Source organism: Colobus angolensis, unplaced genomic scaffold (assembly GCF_000951035.1).
Source record: "Colobus angolensis palliatus isolate OR3802 unplaced genomic scaffold, Cang.pa_1.0 Scaffold347, whole genome shotgun sequence".
In the NCBI taxonomy this organism is placed as follows: Eukaryota; Metazoa; Chordata; class Mammalia; order Primates; family Cercopithecidae; genus Colobus; species Colobus angolensis.
The window spans coordinates 704,900-712,228 of record NW_012116788.1 but is presented as its reverse complement, the minus strand read 5'-3'; positions in this window follow the sequence as shown (position 1 = coordinate 712,228).

Genomic DNA, 7,329 nt, shown 5'->3' with positions numbered 1-7,329 from the left:
TTCATAATATTCCTTTATTATCCCTTTAATGTTTGTAGGATAAATACTAATGTACTTTCCTTTATATCTGATAACAGCATGTGCTTTCTTTTTTTTCCCTCAGTTAGCCTATCTAGAGGCTTATTTATTTTTATTGACATTTTCAAAGAACCAGCCTGTGGTTTTGTTGATTTACTCTATTAGTTTATGGTTTTCAATTCACTAATTTCTGCTGTAATTTTTATTTTTATTATTCTTTCTTTCTTTCTGCATACTTTCTTTTTCTCTCTCTCTCCTCCACTCCCCCACCCTCAGTTTCATAGAGTGAAAGCTTAGATAATTAATTTTAGATATTTCTTCTTTTCTAATATATGCATTCAATGGTATGGATTTTCCTCTAAGGACTGCTTTCACAGTACCTCACAAATTTTGATGTTTTAATTTAGTTCAAAATATATTTAAATTGTCCTTGAGATTTCTTTTTTGACCTGTGTATTTACTAGTTTGTTGTTTAGTCTCTAAGTATTTTGCATTTTCTAGCTATCTTGCTCTAATTTGTTTTCTGAAACAATCACTGGAACTCTATACATGTATAGTTCCCTGATAGTAGATGATTCTTTGGACTTAAGCTCATTATCTTTATTTTAGAAAAGATGGGATCTTAAATAAATAGCTTTAAGGATTCTTCCCGGGCAATGTGCTATAGTTTACTTGAATATTGTCTTTGGGTTTTGAAGTATTTCTGTATATTATATGAGTTAATGTCTACAAACTCAAAATAGAATTTCCAGATTGCATTAGACAAATTTCTAAACAAGTAAAAACCAATCTTTTTTAATTAACCATTTTTGACTGTGTTTGATATAAGTAGGTTATATATTTTAGACATTTCCTGGTGAATTAAAAGATGAGAACTAACTTCCTAATCATCATAGCTCAAATAACAGTCATAATTTTCTCAATCTGTATTACTGATGCCTATCTCTAATACCTGTATTTGCACCCTAAATTTTAGGTGCCAAATAACATTTTAAAAAGTAAAATGAATAATTTAATTATTATTCACAAACTTTTTAAAATAAAAATTTCCAAATTTTATAGTGTCTTAAAACTTAAACTTTGAATCCTTTCTCCACAAATTGTTGTCCTTCTATTTTTTTCTCCACAAATTCTTGTTCCTTCTCATATATCTGTAGATCACTGCCTTTTTTTAAATACATCACTGTAGATTTTCTTGCCTAGTTGAGAAAATTAAGGACTAATTCCATACTATATACCCAGTCACTGTGAATAATGTATCCAATTTACTTCACTTTCAGCTTTTTTGGAGGCACATCATTCATACACAATAATTTTCGTACACATACTATGTATCAGATGTTATATGAGAAGCTTCTATACCATGGCAGGCAAAGGCTCTGTCCTCATGGAGTCTGTAGTCCAGTAGGGAAGATAATTAGCAAATATTGTAATTTCAATAATGCTTATTGGATTTGATGATTAATCCAAAATTAATGTGCTCCTCAAACATGTCCTCTTGTTTTTCACTGGTCTTGGCAGGAATGCCTTCTTTCTTGACAAATACTCTTTGCTGCATTTCCAACTTAAGTCCTATATCATATTAAAATTCTCGCTCAGACTGAACTTCCTCCATTATTTATTTTCGAATTTCCACAGAAGAGAATCAATCATCCACACTCCTGTTCCTGCATTATAATCATATTGTATATTGTATATGATACCACACTAAGTATCATATTATTTGTCTTCCCTCCCAGAACTTTCCCTCTAGATCATTCTTAACATGAATTCAACATGTGAATCACATGGGGGGCTTTAAAAATGCCAATGTCTGTCTCCAGTGGTCTGCTGGTAAATGTTTAAAAACTAGCTCCTATGGGAGGGAGAATGAAAGGGGCAATTTCTGATTTGTAGCACTTGTAGATTTCTGTAGTTTAAATGCTCCCACCATGGCTGATTTCAACCTATCAAAAGGACATCCCTGAACATGGAGCAGAGAAGAGATTTGCAGTAGCAACCATTGCGTTGTATTTGAAGCAAATTCTTAAGCACCCCTCAGACCTATTGATTCAGAAACTGTGGGAGTGGGGCACAGTGATTCATGTATTAGCAAACTTTCCACGTGATTCTGACGCATGCTAAAGCTTCAGAACCACTTATCCAACATAATACTGGGCATGTAATAGAATCTTAATGCATATGTTTTGAGTTTGCTTGCATCAATGATAATGTAACCAGTTTCATAAATGTCATTTTCTTTACATTAACCACCTTATCCTATTTGATCTTATGATTTAGACAATAATAAAGAAAGTGATTTAAATAAAAATGGTGTGTGAATGATCATGGTATGGAAAGTGAATATTATTCTAGAGCTTAAATTACTCAAAGGAAAAATACCCGCACTAAGTTCAAATTGTAGCTGTGGAAAATCTGCATCATGTGAGGTCAAATACTCAGGCCAAAGAGAAAACAAAGTCTCCTCAATATAGAGTCGCATGCAAAATGAACTAAAAAAAAGAAAAAAAAAGACAAAAAATATGCCAATATCTCAGCTTATATTGTCTCACAACTGTAATCCTAGGTTTTTGGTAAGCTGAGAAAAATTTTATTATTCTGTCTTATCTCTCCTATGATAATTCACTAGCATAAATATTCACAGTCAAGCATTGAGAAAAGAACAACAAAAAACTCGTTTTCACAGTCGTTGAAAAAAAGATGTCATTTAAATAATACTGTCGTTAACTTGATTAGTCAGTAAATCTTTGTTGTGAGAGAGCGTGCTAACAGAGCAGAAGAGAAAGTAAAAGTACCAATCCAATCAGACAGCTTTTTATGTCCTTTCCTCAGACTGAAGCTGTCTACTCTTGTGCCCCATTGGCTTTTTAAGTTTTATATTGAAATTTAGTAAACTACCCTTTGTATTTGCCTTACCTTAACCACCAAGCTTATTTAACTCAAAATTTCTGATTTCCTCATATAAATGCATTTCCAATAATCTTTACCCCCTTAGTGTGGAATAAAAATCTAATCTTCCCACAGCCAGTGCAGTTATGTATCATTAAGCTGCTTCTTCCGAAACACACACACACACACACACACACACACACACACACACACACATGCAAAACCACCAGCATTCAACTCTGCTGTAGCCACCATGTAGCATCAGAATGCTTTCTTTCTTGTCTTCGGGTTACTTAGCTTCTACTTCAGGGAAATTACTATTTTTATCTTGCCAGTTGAGTTCATTGATAATTAACTCTGGCTATATTAGAATCGCCTTGAGAAGTGGCCTCAAGTATCAAAACCAATGTTTGAGCTGCACATGAATAAAATAAATAATTGCATCTGAAGGTGAGAAGAAGGCATGTGTATCTGTTACATGTATGATGAATATTTGCAGCCTTCCTTGAGAACCACTGTATGCATGGCATACCTGAACAGGAATGTCATTCTACTCAGCTGGACAGCCTGAGCTGGGTACCAATGCTGACATAACAAAAGGAAATTGAATCCACCTGCATGAAGAATGCCTCCTTAAAAGCTGAGTGAATCCCTTTAGCTTGGGGTATTGCAATGCCAACTAAAACTTTAGTTTTATTGCTTACAAATAAGTTTAACTTTATTGTGAAAGTAGTATTTCTATTTTATTGAAAAGTTGACTAAATCAGATGCTAGATAGTCAAGAAAATATGGGAAATCCAAATAAAAACACCTAAAGTGTATCATTGTTTTCCCTCTCATTTGTGATCTGGTAATAAAACTGGCATACTGGGGTGGGGATTCTACTCCCCTGTACATCTGCTTTCCAGTGGGCATTGGCCTCCTTAGGATATCTTATAAACCTTGAAGAAGAATCTTTGTCCCAAGCTCAAAAAAAAGTCTAAAAGTAATTCATTTACCCCAATCTCTTACTCAACTGGATGTTTACACAGGAAATCTCTGATTCATGCATAAGACCTAAACTAAAATTACAATGTCAAGATTGCAATAGACAAAGAAGGACAAAGCCTATGTATTTTCCACTTTTCTCAGCTTGGTTCCAAGTCAGTATACTTCAGGATATGTTTTCTACTAACAGATACAAAGTAGGTACTCATCTTGCATGGTGGTTTATTCAACTTAACTCCTGTGGTTCTTGATTTCTTTATCTTAATGTGCCAATAGTAACATCTAAGTCATTAAGAATTTTGTAAGGATTAAATTAGATGATGATGAATACTACCCAATAAGTGATGACTATTGGTTAGAGAAAAGATGGTCATAGGGAAGTGTCAGGAAATAGAGACAGCTCACAATAAACTAACAGAAAGACACAAGACAGATAATAGTCTTCTCTAGTATACATGATATCTGGACTCCTCAATTTGATATTCATATAAAGGACAAGGTGAATTATTTCCTCTTGTATAGAAGAACACCAACCCCCTCTCCCACTCACACACACTCATCATCACAGTGAAGTCAAAACTCCAAATATTGTCATTTCAAGATGGTCAGTGAGGACAGGTGCCAGTTAAGTAGTCAAGGAGGTGGTGGGATACCTTAAAAACATTTTTGCAGACCTTCCCAGAATAATTTTAACAAATAGTGTCCACTATAATATACATTGAAAGCATTGTGTGCTCCTTAGTGGGGTGTTTTCCAGTTATAAGTTAAATAATTAATTGCTCGATTATTTGTGCAATTTGATGTTCCCTAGATTCTACTATGTCTGAGGGCAGGGATTTTTCTCTGTCTTATTTATTGCTGTAACACCTGTGCCTTACACTTTATAGCTCAGTAAATGTGATGAATAAAAATATTTTGAAACACTTCCACAACTTTTTCTTTTTTTCCGGATATATTCTCATTATAATAGTGTTTAAATATTTAATTTTAATTTTATTTAATTTACTTGATCAATAATGACTAGGGGAGTGTTATTTTTGTTGTGGTAGTGGGTTCATTTTTTTTTTTTTTTGATTGCTATTTCAGAAGTCTGTGTATATTCTGGAGGTATGTTTCCTAACTGCCTCTGCTGAGTCCATCTATTAACATGCTAGCACAATATGACTTTATAAAAGTCTACTCCTGGGAATGAATACTTTATTTGACTACAGTTGGGAAAATATGATCTCTTACCTTCATTACCATTTGTAAGCGCCCCCACATTAGGTGAAGACATTTACTCTATGGGTGATTGCTTGGTTCCATGGAAAAATCCCTTTTCATTTTTCTTCCACATGCCAATCTCTACTCTAGGTAGCCATTAAAAGCTAGTTGCTTCTGGTTAATGGTTATTTTAGTATTCTTGTGAAGGTGACTGTTTTCAAAAAATAAAGGTTTGCATCAAAACAACTTAATCCTTGATTGTAGGCAGCTTACATTTTCTTTTTGACCAAACACCTCACATACATTTGACTACTATTTATGAGATTTCCTTTATAAATTTTTGAAAAAAACTGTATTTTCAGGCCTGTTGAAAAGCTTTATTTCCTCAAGAACACTTTAACTCTCTTGAAATACTAGAAATTCGTGGATGAAAATATAACAAAGTAACTTTATTACGTTTCTCAGTGTCAAGTTTTGACCACATAAGTATAGGAAACAAAACATTTGCTGAGAGTAATATTGCTTTGGGAACGACCTTTAGCCATGAGTAACTGTTATTTTGCTGAACTGTAAAATAGTGGATGAATATTCACAAAATGGTATTAACCTACAGATATCTGAACAAGATAATCCTAAATTCTTTCAACCATCATCTTTTACAGATTAGCAATGTGACTTTATGTAGTCCATCAGAATATATTGTGGATCCAAAGTAAGTTCTAGAAAATGTTGCTGTATATTTTTTTCAAACTACATGTAGTTCAAAGTAAAATATCTTTAATATTGAATATACTGAAATAGTGTCTCTATTCAGTTCTTCATAGGATTCCATATTTGTTGTACATGTATTCCCTCAGCATGAGACAGTATCTGCCCAAAGTAGAATAATTACTCCTCCTTATGGAGAAATGATCTAAGAAAATCTCTGGGGATTTTTCTAAGTAAGTGCTATTTTTTCAACCATAACTAGAAAAGTATATTAGGCAATCTGCTATTTTCATATAATTTGCACAACACTTGAAATAAATAGGATAAGTTGAAAGCTGCCACTTGTCTTGGAAATCAGGACATTTAAAGAGCTTAGTGAACCTCTGGCATAATTTGGTGTTATTTTTTAGTTCTGTATAAGAGGAGTAAATTTCATAAGTCCCCTTTCTTTCATAGTACTACTATTTTTCTAACATTTCAATTTCAGTGAAAACTTTGATTTTTTCATATATGCAATTATATTTCTAATAAAAATGTGGCTTCTGGGGAAGCAAGTGCTTAGGTCACAGAGGTTCTTGAAGGCTATGGTAAAATAAATCTCAGAAGACATGATACTTAAAAAATTCATCATGTTATTCATGTATATTATATGATATATAGGATGATTACCATTAGAAGATTATACATTATATAATTGAAACTCTAAGTTAATTTGCAGTAATTCATGTTTATTGAAGTGGGAGGAAAAATCTGTCTTCTGGGTGGGGAAGGAGAGAACTTTTGAAGCTTAAGGTACCTCCATCACTTTGTTGTGTATGCAGTATTTATCCACCTCTTAAACACAGAAAAATTATTAATAAAATTGATCAGAGTAAATAGTGCCAATTGAGCCACTATTATTGATTTGCATTTTATCTATGAATATAGTATTATTTTGCTTTTGAAAATGCTACCTTGAATTTAAGTCAGCCCCTGGTTCTGTTTTGTTTGTTCGTTGTTCGTTTTTGTGTTTATTGTTTTTGTGTCCATGAAACTTCAGTCATCACATTGACTTGTCTTCTCAGTGCACCTATCATTATGGGTTCTTCATCACTCTGCCTCTTCCGGTACTCAGAAATAATCAGAGGAAACGATGATCTTAAAGGTCTGGTTTTGAGGAAGAAAGTGGCGTTTATACTTTGAGACAAGGTTTACATGGGGAAGCAGTGGAATGATCTTGCTTCTCTATTGTACATCGCACATGTGGACTCATGACAGCAGACCAAAGTGGAGTTCAAACAATCTGCATGCTGCCCTGGCAACTATAACATCTTAATCTCATAAGAACCCTCTCTAACCTTTACTCATTGTGTAAGGTATTTTGAATCTTTTGAGGAAAGGATTAATAACTAAGACAAAGTCCCTTTCTTCAAAAAGTTTTCAATTCTTTCCTTCTTCCCTCCCTTCTTTTCTTCCTTCTTTCCTTGCTTTTTTATTTTTAGTATAGCAGGAAAGGAAAGCATGAAGAAAACCATTAAAAATATA